Source organism: Idiotropiscis lumnitzeri, chromosome 10, assembly GCF_059441095.1.
Source record: "Idiotropiscis lumnitzeri isolate Australia: NSW breed Sydney's pygmy pipehorse chromosome 10, RoL_Ilum_1.0, whole genome shotgun sequence".
Taxonomy (NCBI): Eukaryota; Metazoa; Chordata; class Actinopteri; order Syngnathiformes; family Syngnathidae; genus Idiotropiscis; species Idiotropiscis lumnitzeri.
The window spans coordinates 13,667,703-13,685,378 of NC_142400.1; the positions used below are offsets into that span (position 1 = coordinate 13,667,703).

The following is a 17,676-nucleotide window of genomic DNA, read 5'->3' on the forward strand; positions in this document are numbered from 1 at the left end:
CCGATACCACAGTGACTTTTAAGAATGCCACGTTCAACAGCAGATAATGATGTAGCAGTCTCCTTAAATATGTAAAGTATAAGACTTAATAAAACCCAGCTGTGTGATTATGTCTTAAGCCTAACACTGCACTCCTGGATATGCAGTGCTACACGGTGATCCATTTTAAATCTCTTCTCTTATCCACCGGAACAAGGGGAAGAAAGTTCACGTGGAAATTACACAAATCAGTGCAATGGAAGTTTTGAAGTAGTGGAGTGCTCTTGGTCACAGTTTCTCAATTTCGTTATGTTGAGATCTCAAAACATGAGGGGAATGTCACAGGGGTTAAAAGGCAATTAGCTGTTCGGTGCTATCAGAGCGTTAGTCAGAGTGATGAGAATGATGGTATGAAACTCATTATTATATGTCCGAGCGTTGATATTGCTTTCATGAACGATCAGACAAGAATAATGAGAAAACCTGTGACTGCTTTGCAGGGGAAGACTTTGGATGAACACTGGACCGTTTTGATAAGCTGAACCCAATGATATGCATCTACATTCTGCTCTAAAGTGGTACCTTTTTATTTTAATTGATGGTTACTGTTTTCCATGTTTTTTTTTCAAGTGAGTTCAACCCAGATATGAATATGTATATAGCAAGCATAAGGAAATACACATCCAAAAATAATAATATCCTATTTTGGCTCTAGCTTAGTCACTCGAGTAGACATACCTCATTATCTCTGGCTGGGAGAACTGCTGAAACTTTATCTCGAACAACAGACAAACTGGGATGAGCCACTCTTGAAATGTGAGGGTTTATGCGAAAGCACAAACAAAAAGACAAGATAAGGGGGTGGATAGACAGTCAGCAAGTTGCAACAAAAGAGACTGAGAAAGTGAGCGGGAAATGGCATAGCTAATGACGTCGGTATCAGATTTATTCCAAAGAGATGGCAGCAGAAGAAGGCAGGAAGAAAGGCCGGATGATTTCTTCGCCCTGTCTTCCCCTTTCCCTGATTATGAAAGGAGACATGGCGTGAGGTCGAGGGTCAAGCCAAAAGGAGACAGCATTGTGTTGAAACTGTCACGCACCGCCACCTATTTTGACATGCACAGGCCCGTTTGTTGTCTGTCGAACATGCAAATTGGCGAGCCCGGGCTGTCATATAAAGGCAGTCAGTTATGCGCTGGTCGAGAAAATGAGAGACCACCTGTAACCAAGAGAATGGCGAGTGATAGACAAGCATTCAGTCGGCCTGCTCGTCATTTCCAGTGCCGCCATTCACCCATCATCCTCCCCCGAGCCCCCTCCTCTCCCTTCTGCCACAAGCTATCATCAATCCCATCCCCAGTTGCAAATATACAAATGTAAAAATCTATTCTTAATATTCAGAAGCAAGCAGTAAGAAGAAATAAAAATATTCAATGGACCAGTATTGAAAGGGATTGATTTCTACCCACTGAATAGGATGCAGCATGTCGACAGCTGAGGGTCAGACCCGGATAATTAGTGGTCCAGAGTCCAAACGTCACTCTTCCACGGGGAAGGGGCAGGAGGGGCACCTCATAACATGGCCCTAACGGCTTGAATCTCAACAAGAATCGACAGTGAACAAAATTACCAGAATTTGGTGCTTTTGTCTAAATTAGGGACAAAGATCTAACTTCTATTTTTGGGTGGAAATAAAACTATTAGGTAACTCAAATATATTAGGGCTGCTCGATCAAGAAAAAAATATTATCATGATTTTTTTGGTTAAAAACTAAATTGACAATTTTTCAAACGATCATTTATTTCTTTTCCACAAAACAAGAAAATGTGTTTATGTAAAAAAATATCAAGACACTACATTGTTTGAAACACAACAAATATATAAGTTCCCTTTGGACCAAACTAAATTCATAAAATGAGCTAATTAAAAAAAAAAAAAAAAAATGAAAAGCTCAAATGCATAAATTAAAGTTTGGGTTTCCTTTTATAAACAAAATGTGTATTGGAGTTTACTTACTATATATACACTTACAAATTGCCATAGAACTGTTGTAAAATTGGAATAAACGATTCTAATAGATCTCTCAAGTACACATTTTGAACTCAAGTATGTACACTATAGTATTAGGCATTGTATTTGAAAAATGTTATGCAATAATTACATTTTTATGATTATGCCAATTTTGTAATTTATATTACATACACAATCATATATACATATATACACACATATATATATATATATATATATATTCACTTTGTGATAACAAAGGACCATTGGTTTTCAAATGTTTTAACTCCCATCATGGTCATCAAGTGCCACTATGTTGAAATATAAATACAAACTGGATCCTTTCCCCTTATGCAGAAACACCACATCCAAAGTGCGGTAACCCGTGCACCATATGTTATGAGGTCATGGTCTAATTTATTATCGCCATGTTTTGAAGGGAGACGTTAGAAAGAATGAAGATATTCCCTACAGACATACCATTTCTACACCCAGCCACCAGAACAAAAGGGTCACACACTGTACTCGCTTCATCTCAGCCAATTTAAGCAATACATCATAACCCATGTAGACATAAAATAATCACATCTGTCCACTGTTGTCAGTTTGCCCTACAAAACATTTCCCCCAAATTATCCATTAAAATTGAGGGATTAGGTGTCTTTCTGTTATAATATGGGGCAGAAATTGTCCTCATTATTTGATTTAGTCCAGCCAAATGTATTCAAATGCCACCTTTATTACCCCCGAGGTGCTTTGCATAAATTGAATAAATCCAACAGATACTCGGCAAGAGTCAAACATATCAAAGGTTTCCTGTCTTTGAAGTGGGGGTAGACTCTAATTCCAAAACAGATTTTCATGATAAATAAATACATAATTTATGAATATGTGGTTGTAGTGGTAGAAGATGACGAAGAACAGGGGGGAAATATGAAAGCCACTCTAAAAATGCATGAAGCATTTTAAGATGGGGAAATGTCAAGAGACGCAGAATGACACACAAAGTGCTGCCTGCCGACCAACTGGCTGACTGATAAACAAACTAATTAGCATATGTACATCCGAGCATAAGTTGTTGCTGCTCGTTTGCTTAAACAGTAGTCTCAATCAGAATTTAACACCACACTTGACGCATGTCATAAAAGTCCGGAAACGATGGCGATGGAAACGTTTCAATTACTGAATTCCTGAAAATTACGCTGACAATTTTTGCAACCAGCATAAAGACTAATTGCTCTCTGGAATTTATGGAAATGGATACTAAAAGCAAGGCAAGATTTTTGATCAACTGTGCAGCACTTCTCACTTTTCTGTACAACATACTGTCACAATATCCACAGATTTTAATATAGAATTGAATATGCAAAATAATTCTATTCATGCAGTTGATACGAGATAAAGTTTCTTGGTCTGAATCTGTTTTACTGTACAATTTCACTTGTTTCGAAGCTGTTTCGCCCAAGCCAAGTATGCTTAAATGCTAAATTATAATTAGGACCCAAAAAGATATTGTGGGGATTTATCCCATATAGTTACAGATTGAATTGAACTGCTAGCTAGTCAGGCCATATTACTCTGACAAAATAACATAAATGTAGAATATGACATACAGCTGGCAGCATAACACAAGGCCAGAGTGAGTCTTTGAAGTCATGCAGGATTCCGCGGAAGCAGCAAGGACTGCAAATATTATCCGAATAAATTACGCATCAGCTTATCTAAATCAGAATGTCAGAAGTGTCGTTTCACAAAAGATGAGACATTATTAGATTTCCAACTATACCTGAGCAAATGTTCTGGCATGATTGCTGTCCAATGTGAGCATTTCATTAGTATGAGCTGCCCCCCCCCCTCCCACCAACCACTTTATGGTGTTTAAAATAGTCTACAAGTAAATAATTGAAATTATGATTGTCTCTTCCATACAAAGGCCTGCGGTGCAAACAATCACAACAAATCATCCAAGACGGTGTCTTGAAGTTGCATTTTTGCTTTAAGCTGTTTGATAGCAATGTTGAACAAATGTCTTTTTTTTTTATTAAAGGAACCTATAAAGTACATTACAGATATTCCAACATTTACAAATTGAGTTTGGAAAGATTAATCAATAAAGCCTTTGAATAATAAACTACAAAAGGAATGCCAACAGGGTTAAATAATGGAGGTTCGGCACCTACGCAAATGTTCATTTAACCTGTGCACCACAAGGTTATTTCTACTGCTGATGACGCTCACACACATTCTACACAAAAGTACACACACACACACACACACACACGCAAGCCTGAAGGAAGGATGATTTATGTGGGAAGATCCATCTTCATCATCTTGCCGCTCACCTTGGTCTCCATCAGTGTTAATTAAAGGAAGGTCAGTGTCACCCTCTTTGCTCCTCCACCCCCCCGTCCAGCCCTCTTTTACATAATAAATCACTCCAGATACACAAAGGGAGCTGTTGACACAAACAGAATGCTCCCAGCTAACTAGCCAACTGCAGTTCATTGAACAGGGGAGTCAATTCAAAGCATACCATAAATAATACTAAATGTCACAGTGTAGCAACTTTTGTCTGGCAACGAAAGAATAGAAGAAAAATGTACTTTGTTCTGGGGCAAAAATAATCTATACTTTACACAATATGTGGCATCGGTTAAATACATTTGAAGATGGGCATCTCATATTGATTCACGGTCCACGCAAAATCAAATAAGAACATCGCAACATGTTTCATTCCGGACTACATTTCAATAAAGATTTGGTCAGCAACTCGATCTGAAACAGTTAAAAATAAGTCCATAAAAACCCTTATGCTAAGTTATGACAGTATGTCAACAAGTTTATCTAAAATCATATGGATTGAAAACAATAAAACCCCAAAGTAGTCATTATTCGGATCACTTGCTGCACATGGTTCCATTTTTATCCTCCGAGGACGGAATTAAACTGTGCGGCTCACACAGGAAGAAAGAAACATCCACGGGCATAACCACACCGCCCACCCCACGACAGTACAGCGGTTTGTGTCATGGGGCTTTGGTCAGCCTCACATTGTGTACATCATTACCTTCTTGGACTCATTCTTCATCCCCAAAAGAAACAAGAAACACATGCTTTGTATTGTGCGCAATTTCCCTGGTTTTCTAGGTTACTGTCAGCCTTGCATAATGATGGCGACAGTGCTGCGCTTATCACAAACTAGCATTCGTGGCCCTGCTGCTCTCTCCTCAGTCATCAAGCAATTGATGTAATTGAACCAGGCCTTCTCTGTCAAGCAAGCCATGCAGCTCAATAGCGTATGCTCCCAGCACTGTGGACTGAGAGAGTCGTGCCGCCTGGCAGGGGTGCAGCCTTGCTTGTTGCTTTTATTGAATTTCATTTCTACTAATTGTGCTGAATTCAGTGAAATGAGCTTTACTGACATAGAACTATTTCATTATCCGTTTCGCTGTGTGACCAAGGCAAAATATTTGTTTCCATATTTTACTCTTGACAAATTGTGACTGGGTCTGTCAAGCATGCTGTCAAGAAAAGTAATATATATGGTTTATTAAATCATGTAAGAGCAAAGGGTCATTGGAAAACTCAATAAATAATCAAGATATCGTGAATTATTATTCATTCTCAAGATTAATACTGTATTTTTTTTCTGTTTTTCTATCTGTATGATTTCCTTTTCCTTATGGACATCTTAAAGTACTATAAATGGGGAAAAAAAGTCAAATGGGCTGGGGGGTGGGGGGGGAGTAAATGTTTCATCCACTAATCAGTAGTTGATAGTCTAAGACCGCCGCCAGCATTTGACTTGTGTTTAGTGTTAATTACTACCCTGATTGAATAAAACTAGGACATGAACAAAGCCGTTACCATCAGACGTAACAAAAACAAACAATTGCTTCTTCCTTCTTTGTTTTTCTCCTCCATCTGATTAGCACTGACCTTCCTAGAGTCCTTGCTGCCCTCTGACAAAGTCCTTAATGTCCTGCATATCTGCCTAAGTGACCAGCAAGGGGTCAAGGGTTACCAAGAGCTGCCACTTCCCCTGTCACAGGAAACAAACAGCGGATCGGTGAAAGGAGAAAGAAGGCGGTGGGGTGGTCGGGGTGTAATATTCAAAACAAATACAATGACATGGAGGAGCCTGGAATCCAAGTTAGACACACACAAACACACTCTCATACACGCACAGGGCGGCACGGGGTGATGCTAAACCGGTTGAAACGGTTTCACGTTGCGAGTTAAACATGTATGCTTTCAGCTAACTGGTAATAATTCCACTGCTGGTGGATAACTAATTCATATGAGTTTGAAAAATGTAATTATACACACAAGTCCTATCTCAGCATACACATACCGCCTCAGGGAGAGGTTGTCATGGTCAAGTAAGCATGGAGTCATTGCTGGTACTTAAGATCCACACTGATCACATCGCACTACATGTTTATATATGGCACATACGTACTGTTATGATAGTGAGATATCAACTCTGAAAGCTGAGGAAAATTGCCGAGCAATGAGTTTTACAAATACTAGGGCATTGAGTGTCAAATGTGCAACTGCAGAGCAGCTACTTTGTAGAAAAAAAGAAAGCCTTAGCGGGATGGCTACATTCACAAAACCACAGATTCTCTCTGTGGTTAGCAAAACACTACTTAGTCAGGCGACACTGTCATCTCTTTATTCAAAAAAGAGCCTGAGTGTGGTTGCAGAAAAGTAAAATAACTATTATCAAGACGCTTGTGCTTGTGCAGGATGCCGTAGCAAAAAATGGTCCTTTGTGTGGCCATTCTCTGACACATACAAAAGTTAGAGAGGTTTATTTTGTGAGCGGTTTCTATTTAATTCCGTTGATAAGCACCTTGTTATTTCAGTGTCGGGCCTGTCATTATATGTGATATTGTTGCATAATATTGTGCCTCCCTTTGTCCCAGGTCGTTGTTTCACTCAAGTTAATGTGGGACAGAGCGAAAGTGGTGGTGTAAAAAACGATTTCAAATGTATGTCAGTCGTAAGTAATAAGTAAGTTAAAAGTCAAGTAATGTCAGAAAATAAATCCTATTTCTGTTGAAGACATGCTGATAAATATTTTAGGAGTATGTTTGTAAAACTCATTCGTAAATTCACAAACCTTTGCAATGTTCGAAACAGTTTGCGTAGCGTCACATTACAGATCATATTTTGTTTAATAAAAATGTGTTCTTAGCATTGTTTGTAATTAATTTTTTTTTTAAATATATTTTAACATATTTACCCTTTTTGCATGCAATTTAAATTAAAAAAGAAAGTTTAGGTGATTAATTTTAGCACAGGATACAACCATGCCAATACTCGTTGCATTGTAGCATGGGCCATTTCCAAATATCAAAAAATAATTAAGAGGTAACTAATGCAAATGCATTTTTTTATTAGTTTATCATTCACATTATTAAATCAAAGTAAGGATTGCGCTGCAATGCACTGCACTATAAGTACTGTGACTGCACTGCCCTCAAATGGCACATTAAGGTCAATGCATGAGCCTCTCATCCTTCTTGCTTCATAGGTCCTCCAGGATATGGAGAAACATTAATTAAGGAGCCACCATGAGCAGCCAAGGAGCATAATGCACACACTAAACTCACTCACTCATACAGTCTCTCTCTCTCTTACTCGCTCTCTCACAAACACACACAGACGCAAACACACTAGAGTGACTCACAGTAATCCCCCCTTATTCTCCACAGCTTCTGATAACTGTGAAATTCACTCCCTGTGCACAAAGACATAGCCGCGGAGGAAAATAATTTCAGTAATAGAGCTAATGGGCTTAAGTGAGACTGGAGAGCAGCCAAAAGCAGCTGGGGAGAAGAGGGCGATGGGGGAGAAGACTCGCTGGAAGAAAAAGATGCGAGTGTGTGGAAGAAAGGAGAAAAGCAGAGCATCTTTTGTTTCATGATTAGATTGTTGAAGAAGAGATGGCAATGCTCATTTTCTCCTCAATGTCAGGATCCAATTGCTGATAACAGTGACTCTGCTCGCACAATGGACGGATTTGGGATGATGGGTAATATAATTGATTCAGCCAAATGATGGTACAATGCTTGCAGAGCAATTACATTTCTTTTTGTGTTTAATTGCCATAGAGGGTGCAGATACATGATAAAATACACACTTAAACACTTGACCGTCGGCCAACGAATTATAATGCCAGGAAGAAAGATGGGAATATTTTCCAAAAGGAGTACGTAAGGAAGTTATGATATTCAGATGAATTTTCTCAACAAGAGCACTACAAAAGAAAGTTTTTGCAAGTGTAGTATTCAAAAAAGTGAATATGCTTCAGTGACATAACATTAACATACACAGAACATATTTTCACAAAAATAGAATATTTGGTGTATTTTTTTTGTAATAGACTAGTTCTAGTCATCCAAGGTCATTACAATCACCAGAACTGTTATTATTATTATTCTTCTTATTTATTATTATTATTATTATTAGTGCTGTAAAGCTATATTTAACAGATTAATCACGCAAAAAACTTAATTAATTCAGATTAATCAAATTTTTTTACAACAATATTTTGAGAAGTTTTAACATGCATTTACTTGAATAATATCATGTAATTAAAGTAACATCACCTGATATGCAGTGTATTTTAAATCGAAGACTGTTCTAATAAAAAAAAAAAAAATACCCAGTACATTTAGTTATAATCACCACACTCCAGAGGTCTTAGTTTGCAAGGCCCAGTGGTAACTTGAGCAGGGTGTTTTATTCTGAGATGATGTGCCATAGATGTGCAGCTAATATGGTGCAGTGTTTAAATTTGGCGTTGTTATTATTATTATCAGTAACATTAGTACTGAGGAGTGACTCGTTTGATGAGAGGAAGTCAACAGATAATTTCTTTCAGTGCATGAATAATCTCATTAAAATGTAACCCCTTTCCACAGTTATGACTGCGCTTTTAAGATTTACTGGGGTACATGAATCAAAATGCTTGCTCCCCGGCCTGTGTTCCAATAATGTGCTCTATAGTGGACTGCTGGGTATACTGTAGAAGACGAACGATCTGTTCCGTAACAAAACGGGCAGTCACAAAGTGGAGCTGAAAGCCTTGAAAGTACAGATGAAATAATTTTAAAACTCCAAGATACCATCATGGTACCTTTCTGTTTAAAGAAAAATAGATGTATCATAACTGAAAATGTACGTTTTAATTTAGCCGTTTTTCCACTGTGTGTGTTTTTTTTTCTTTTTAGCCATGGATTTTTTTTTCCAACATTGATAATTAAACCTGAGGCGGGTTATTTCTCATGATTCAGGCTCATACACAAGTAGCCACCACAGTAACACAATATGGAATTGTTCCACGTACGTAAACAGTGATGGATGTGCTACCCAAACTACTGTGAACATATCATGTAAGATGCTGACTTTAACTGGTGCTAATGTAATTGTGTTTACTTTCATTATGTAGAAAGCCACCGTCAAGAAGCGTTGGCCAACAGCTGGTGACTGTTCCATCAGGAATTAACCATCAAGCCCCGAAGTCCAAATGAGCCTGCTCTCTCTCCTAGCCTTCTCCTTTCCACTCTCCCAACCAACCGTCCCAGTATTAAGTGAGGCGAGCGACAGAGATATGAATGTGATATTCCCTCTGGTATTTTTAACCGCCGTATTGAATTCGTATAAAACACTTAAGAGTCCTCAGTTTCTGCCTTGTGGGAGCCTCTTGCAGAGCTATCTGTTGAAGTCTCTAGAGAGAGAGAGAGAGAGAGAGAGAGTCTCTGCTGCCAAGAAAAAAAATGCTGTTTTCCTCTTACACTCCCCTTATCTTTTGAGGTAAATGAGAATATCATGAATGGCGTCCATAGCAACTCTCACTCATAAAAAGCTAATGAATATGAGAGAAAGGTCTACAAGAATCTTGATGTGTTCATCTCTTGATTTTGGATAATGGGATGAGTCACGAAAGGTAGTACTGTACGTCTCTGGGAAATTCCAAGACGCAGTATAACACTGAACTGGCATGGCACTAGAACTTTTTTTTAATGAAAATCCCAATAAAAATCAAAAGAGAAAAAAATTCAATAAAGACTTGAGACTATCAGGCTGTAGGATGAATAATGTAGAAGGCTGAGAGACGACCACACCAATCTAACACAACCTTATGAATTACTCTGTGATTTATTTCTGGGCCCAGGCTTTTTATCATGCTTGAGTGAGACTTATCACTTAACAATCAATTATTAACATGTGTCAGCATAAGAAGTGCTATTACAGGGATTGAGATGCATGTTGTACACTGGCCAAAACTGACAACACTTCTTGTAGTCTCGCTCTGCCGTCTGTTTGAAAAGCTCGATTTTAGGTGGAAACTGGAATTTCTGGCTCTTAATTTGTGAATAATGCATCAGCTGCAATCCACATTATACTAAAAAGGATGAGTAGGTAGGATGGTACATTAAAAAGGTTTTCAACTCAACATGCTTGCTTCATCATTTTTTTTTCTCAGAATAGAACTAGATTTGCAATGAAAAGAAATTTGTTTTTTTTGGAGGGGGGGGGTGAAAAGTGGGAAAGTTCCTCAGGGTTGAAACAACAGATATAAAAGTGTTGCTGATGTTGTTATGAGCAACAGAATATTATAAAATGTTCATTCTACAGCTGCAATAAATAATCATCCAAACTACGTGTGTTTATTAAGGTTAAAATTGGATGGACTCATCCCATTATTCATGAGACAAGTAGATCAGTCAGTCAAGGATATCATCACGGCACCCTCATGTACATCAACAACAGTACAGATGTAAGCAGTGGTAAACCTGACGACCGTTAAACAAAAAAACATTCATTATGCAGACAGATCATCACTCCCATAATCTGCCTATTTGCATAATCACAATCGCTTCTGTTTGTATGACGACGTCTAATGAAAAGTCTTTATGTATTGATACGGGTAGCGAAAGAACAAGGGAATAAGTGATGGGCTTTTAATGGATGTTTTGAATATGCAATGTGTGTCTGACCTCGTCGGGTTTGGAAGAGGTGACATGTATGATTTATAAGTCGTCTACAGCCTCCTGATTGACGAAAGCACAAGGGATCATTTACGGTATATTAAGCATGGATGTGGCTAACAATCGCTTAGGGTCAAACTTACTTTTTCTTTGGCGGTTTAAACTATTGGAAGTTTACACTTACAAGTTACTTCAGCCGTTTCTATGCAGTAGTTTGTTTAAGTTTGTGCAGGATCCGATGTCATATTTTTGTGTGTGACCGGAAATCTAAGAGCAGAAAGCCCTCACCTTTTTTTTCCAAGAGCTATGGCAATCTGGGTATGAGAGATAACAGAGTGAAAAATGTTGGAAGCAATCCACTCTGCCTTGGAGTAAGACCTTTACGATTTCACCACTTCATTAGGAAGTGGCTAATCTCTCCACTCGAGTGGCCTGATAAGGACTCGGCGCTAATGCAGGGGGAGTCAAAGTTCAAACAGCCTTCGATGTTTTGATGCTTAACTTACCAAAGTTCTTGTATGTTCATTAGACAGCTTTATCAGGAAATTCTTCTCTTACATTCCCCAATACCCATCAAGATTGGATGAGGTGGCGGTGGATTCGGGAGGGGACAAGGTGGAGAGCAGCACAGTCTGCAGATAACAGATAGCAAGGATAGCGTGCTCTTGTTGAAGGACGGATGGAGGGATGAGGTGGAGAGAGAAAGGAAGCAGACCATCTTCAGTCATATCTCGATTAAGTCTTCATCCCCGACTGGAGGGGGGGGGGTGTAATAAAAGGTGTGTGCCTTTGTGCATGCATGTTTGTGTATGCTGTGTACATATGGGTGTCTGTGTATGATTTTGTACGCTGTCCACATTTGCATGCATCTGCAAAGTCGTTTGTGTGGGTGTGTGTTGGGGTGTGTGTGTGTGTGTGTGTCCCGGGCCTTGATGTCCTTATGCAGTCACATCTCCATCCACGCGACAAGTGCCTGAGCCCCTCCACTCATCAATTTTGCATTGCCATTTAAAAAAGCCTATCAAAAGTTCCCATCAGATTCACATCTGCCCCTGGTGCACATAAAAGGCCTATTTATACTGATCCCATCTCCCTGAAATTGTTTTTCAAAGCAAAGATATTATTTTGTGCCCTTCTAGTATCAAAGGCTCGTCAGCACTCCAGAGAGTTAACCACATATATCAAAGTAACACAGGAGCAAGACGACACAAACTGCGAGTGGTTAAAAAAAAAAAAAATTGCACATTAAGCCTGAGCTACTTTGAGATGTTTGGATGCTCTTATTTTTGTTTACCCAGTCTGGATTCTGTCACTTTGAGTCAGGCGACACCAGCGCAGCCTTTTAATTGGCTCTGACATGTTTCTCATTTCAGACAAACTTTACTGATGTACAAACATGCTGTTCTCTCTTCACTGAGGAACTTGTGAAAAATATAGATGACAAACTCCTGAGAGTAAGTGAATCAAAGGTTACAAAATGCTCAGACATCGCGATGCGGTACGATGCGCTCGGGTGGTTGTACGGACCAACAAACGTATCTCTGAGCACAGGTGCACTGAGCTATAGTCAAGAAACCATGCAATACAGTTTGTCTATTGAACGGCTAATCTGAATGGATTTTTTTTTATTTTAGAAACAATCCCACAACTGTCTGTGTTTGCATGGTGTACGGGGGTAGCTTGCAAAAGTAATTCCACATTCAAGTCCCTTTAAAGCAAATACACGACATGAACTCCGTTTTTGTGACCAGCAAAAGTCTAGTGCAAAGTGTGATCTACTTGTGTGCATGAGTGGAGTTTTCTTTCTTTTGATATCTTTGAGAGAAGCAGGCGTTTGTGTAAATTTGAGTGTGAATTAGGACTGTGTGATATTGCTAAAATGTTATACGTCGATATTTCTGCAAGATATCTTGATAATAGTTGGCTTACCTTACGATCACGTCACTTCAGTGAAAACTAAATATTCTTTTGTCAAGTAAAAACAAAATATCAAATCCAAAAGGATGTGGCAAGTGTTATTTATTTATTTATTTATTTATTATTTTAGAACAATCAACATTTAGGCCTGGTTCACACCGAATACGCTGTGAGGGTTTCCAGCGGCACGATTGAGTTGCAGTCAATGGAGTTTGCACGAGCGCGCTCAGTTGCATTTGGAGCGATGGGACATGGAGCAAAGCACCAAAAATTCTCCCATTTGCCCTTTCGGTGAGGTTAAAAATAATTCGTCGCGGCAGCCAATCAGCTCCGGGACGCACTACGTCACACTCAGCGTCATGTACATCCGGTGGGTTGTTTGAAAACCGAAGAAAGAAAAATGAAGGAGAAAATTATCGATGCCGTCTGTGGACATCCAAAGCTTTGCAATATGGCCAGCTACCACTAGAGGGCCAAAAAAAAAAAAAAGGTGTGAACGTAGCATCAAAAAGTCAGCAATAAAAAAGTATCAATAAATAAATTCACATTGTAATACAACTGTGCTTTAATGAAAAATAATTTCATGCTACAACAGAAGTGTTTGTTGTTTCGGCACAAAATGCTCCAGAGATAATCTTTTATCGGTGAGTCTGACTGAGCCAAGGGAGCAGAAATGTATCTCTGAGGGCAAAACGTCAACACCTTAGTTATCAGGATCAAAAGCTGAACTGGCCTCACCGGACTGCACGGCTTCACCTCTACGCAATGGTGACGAAGGTGGCTGAGAAGTACAAATAGAAATGACAAAAAAAATGAAAAAAAATCTAAAATACCTTCCCAAATGCTCACCCACTGTAAATATTTGCACTAGGAATTATAATATGTTTTGGTTGATGATTTTATTTCATTTTATTTCAGAAAGCATCACCCTTAATGGTTTGATTTCCTGACAATTAACACTTTTTTGTCATTTTATTTGACAGCAATAGAATTGCATGATCATATTCTTCACATTGATGTTATATCTTAGGGTAGTCTTTTTAGGTGACCGTTATCCAATCAGAATGCACCTAGCTCATGTTGCCAGGCAGATTTCATTTCATACCAGTCACATGCACTATTTGTCCCAGGCCTTCAGCTACAATCATGCGGGCGACTGTTCTGTGTCAGTCAATGGGCTTTCAGAGTTGATAGACTGTTGCGATAGCCAATCAGATCACGTGTTGGTTACAGTGAGCCTGCTGGCAGGCCCCACGTTGAAGGTGATGAACGTGTTTTGTGATTGGATACGCGTTTGTGAGGGGGCAGCGCTATGCAAAATCATCACACCCGAAAGTCATAACTGGCAACCGTTGGAAAATTTAAAACATAGTCTTGCTTTTTTAAACCACAATGCCAGAAGAAAGGAAAAGTGTGGATTTCATTGCAGATACTCTTGCAAGACAATTTTCAAGATGGACCTTTCAAGAGAAGCTGGGTCATCTAACACCCAGTAGTGCAGAAGTGTGCGTCTGTATATTATTTCTCCAGCCGTGGTATCATAAATTATTGTATTATGAGGGGTATTTATTCAAGTTGGACTAAGAAGGACTTAAGTGATGACTTAACGTGGCACAACCTGCCACTTGCTTCCACTGAGAGCAACCACAACAGTTGATTTATTCAGTGATTTAGTTTGTCATTAACATATAGCGAAATCCACATTTTCTGTTTAAAGAATAACCCTTGTCCAGAGTGGTACAGCCACCAAACCTTCAAACATTCTCGGTGTATCACCATATAAATTGAACCTGTAAAAAACAAATATGATACGGGACAGTCTAGATTTTAATTTTGGTTCAATCTCTTTTGACAGAATCTCCACATGTTCATAGCACCTTCATATCCTTGCTCCATTTCAACATTGCAGCCTCGCATCTTGATCTTGAAAAGTTCTCTTAATCAAAGTGCAGCTGGAAGACTAATCAAAGTGCTCTAAATAACTCCATCTCCCAACACAGGCCATAGGAGGATTAAAAATCCACTATCCAGAACTGGGTTTCTTCGATCTGGGAGATGCTAACGCATAATGGGAACTCCCCAAAGCCCAAGATCACAGCTGAGCTGTTGGGCACAGCATGCTGAGGCCCCTCTTTAAATCCTAAAGAGATCCTATCAGGAGCAGATGAAAATAGATATTTCTGTCTCTGTGTGTCTGGCAGAGGATTACAGAGTCCAGTGTGGGTGCTGGTTCAAGGAGCAAAAACATTAAATAAATAAAATCAAAGTGTTCTAGTCTATGGGAGTATGTTTTACATGGCTAAAATTGATAAGAGTATCTTGAGATTAATGGTGACTGTACAGGCAATGCCACATTATGCAGACTTGGAAAAGCTACATTTGTCTGCTTAGATGTTTCAGGGGCTTTGTGATTGACTGGCGCATATTCGAGAGTGTGCCTCGCTCAGCTGTGATAGCAATCACATGCCTGTGAACCCTGTACAGGATAAGTGATAGAAAATGATTGGTTGTGTTGATGAATGGATGGATGATAATGGGAATACAGATTATTTGTTTTGACTTCTGTGAATATAAACCTGGATTACTTTGGTATGACTGTTTGGAGCCAGGGTTTATTTTGATTGTGGTTATTTTTTATTTTGAGTTTTATTTTTTAAATTCAGTTAATTCAATTAGATTTCAGGAAAGCTTTGTTAGGTTTTTATCAGGTTTAGTTTTTTCCCCAAAAAATGTTTAGTTTTAGTATTTGTTTTTTTTTTAAGAAATCTGTGTTTAACTTGTGTGCAAGAATAGAAAAACACTAAACTAAAGTGAAATTCGACAAAAATATTACTTTTAAAACATTTTGATAATACTGTGTACAGTTTAACAGTCCACAGACCTTTAATTAGAATAAGTGCAGTGCATGATACCGCTTGTTAGAAAGAACGAAAGTTAGACGCATGCATGCACCCTAATTAAATGAAACTGGGTTGCCTTGTTGCCAACTTCTATAGTGCATTTGTGGTTTGAAATCTAGTCGTAAGGTGTACTATTTTTTTTGTCTACTGTATATATTTTTTTCAAATATGAAACAAAAAAGGAAAGCACTTTTTACCCAGCATTGCATTTCAAGCTGAGAGCAGATGAGACATTAAACCCAAAAGACACACGCAAAGTTGTTTCCTAGGAGCGACATAATCTGCTAGCTATCGTCTTATTGCCTGTTGCTTGATGACGTTGCTTCTGTGCGACACACATGAAGAGAACTACAACTCCCAGACAACTGTTTGACATTCCGTTTTCCAGCTAAAGGCCGTACACAGTAATATGAATATTAAAATCAACCCCCTACCTTATTTGGGGCCGTTTTGCACCTGTTTGGACATTCCAGCACACCTTGTTGGCGCTCAAGTTCTTACATCATTGGGCGCATTTTCAACAACATTCCAAAAAAATGTGGAAACCTGAGATTGTTAGGGTTCGCCGTTCGGCGAAGAGGAGGTGGACCCAAAAGGCGAGGAGGCAGAGAGGGGAGTAGCGTGAAGGGAATTTATTGACTGAACAAACAAGGACAGACAACATGGCACGGGGCTAGGGAGCAAGGGGGGAACCAAAACGTGACTTTAACGGAAAACGAGGACGTGGACAAGGGCGTCAACAGGACCAAAACGTGGTCGTAGCAGTCCGTAATTTGCGGCAACAAGGAAAAATGACCCAACAACGTGTTGTGGGTCTGGGAGGCTTAAATAGTCTGAGTCATTAGGGGAGCAGTTAGGAATCAGGTGTGTGATGAGGGTAACGGGGAACAGGTGCGTGGCTGGTGAGGACGAGTGCTGAGGGGAGGCGCTATCACAGCTGACCAGAACAAAAACAAAGTGCACATGGCAGGGAGGTGACGAAAACAATAACAAAACCGCATGACACGAAAACAATACAAAACCCCTGTCATGCCTGACGCGGATCATGACAGAGATGCTTAAAACAGCGTGTTTTCAGCAATTACTTTCAAACATGTATAATGTATTTTGTAACAAATCTCTCAATTCACCAGATGAGACTATCATGCCGAGAGCAGTCACACAGAAGTTGTTATTCTTATTTTACTTTATCATATAAATAATAATAATAATAATAATAATAATAATAATAATAATAATAATAATGATAATGACATAATGACACAGCATCTAATGCTGTTGTCATCAAACAAATTTGAATATACGCTTCACTAAAATTGGATCAACAGCTCTTATGGGCCTAAAAGCGAGTATTAAAGCATCAATATTTTTTTAAAGCATGTACCTGAATAGAAAAAAAAATCGACTTGAAATCCAATTTGCATAACATTTGTGAACCCGTATTTATGTTATTGGCAATTTGACATATAGGGAGACACACTGTGACAACCAATCAGCCTGTCGGTCATTTCAGAGGAGAGGAACTGTATGTTCAAACTAGACCAACAGCGATCTGACAAGGTTGTGTGCACCTGTCAGGTCCTGATCTCCTATACCTTTAACATGTTCATGCTCGGGCATGGCAGGTCATTATAATAAATGAGCTGGCCTCGGTGGACAGCTAGGCCTCGTTCCTCATCCCTAATGGGAGAAAAGAAATCTGCAAACTACTATTTTACATTGACTGATGTTGAAGGCTCGAAGGAACTAGTTAAAGTGGACAATTACAAGTGTGGGATTGGGGGAGTGCCGTTAAGCCCACCCACATGAAATGTCCCTTGTTATTTTAATAATTTAGACAGGGGCTAATTTCTGCACCCTGACT

General features: G+C 39.1%; 1 long non-coding RNA gene across 1 annotated transcript in view; it reads right to left on the reverse strand.

The window, feature by feature from the left end:
* LOC148329427 (uncharacterized) overlaps window positions 1-16,596 on the reverse strand; it is a 67,248-nt gene extending 50,652 nt beyond the window's left edge. Inside the window, exon 1 of the long non-coding RNA XR_015845707.1 lies at window positions 16,247-16,596. This is a non-coding gene — a long non-coding RNA (uncharacterized LOC148329427). The remainder of the gene's footprint in view (window positions 1-16,246) is intronic.
* Between the last annotated feature and the right edge of the window lie 1,080 nt (window positions 16,597-17,676).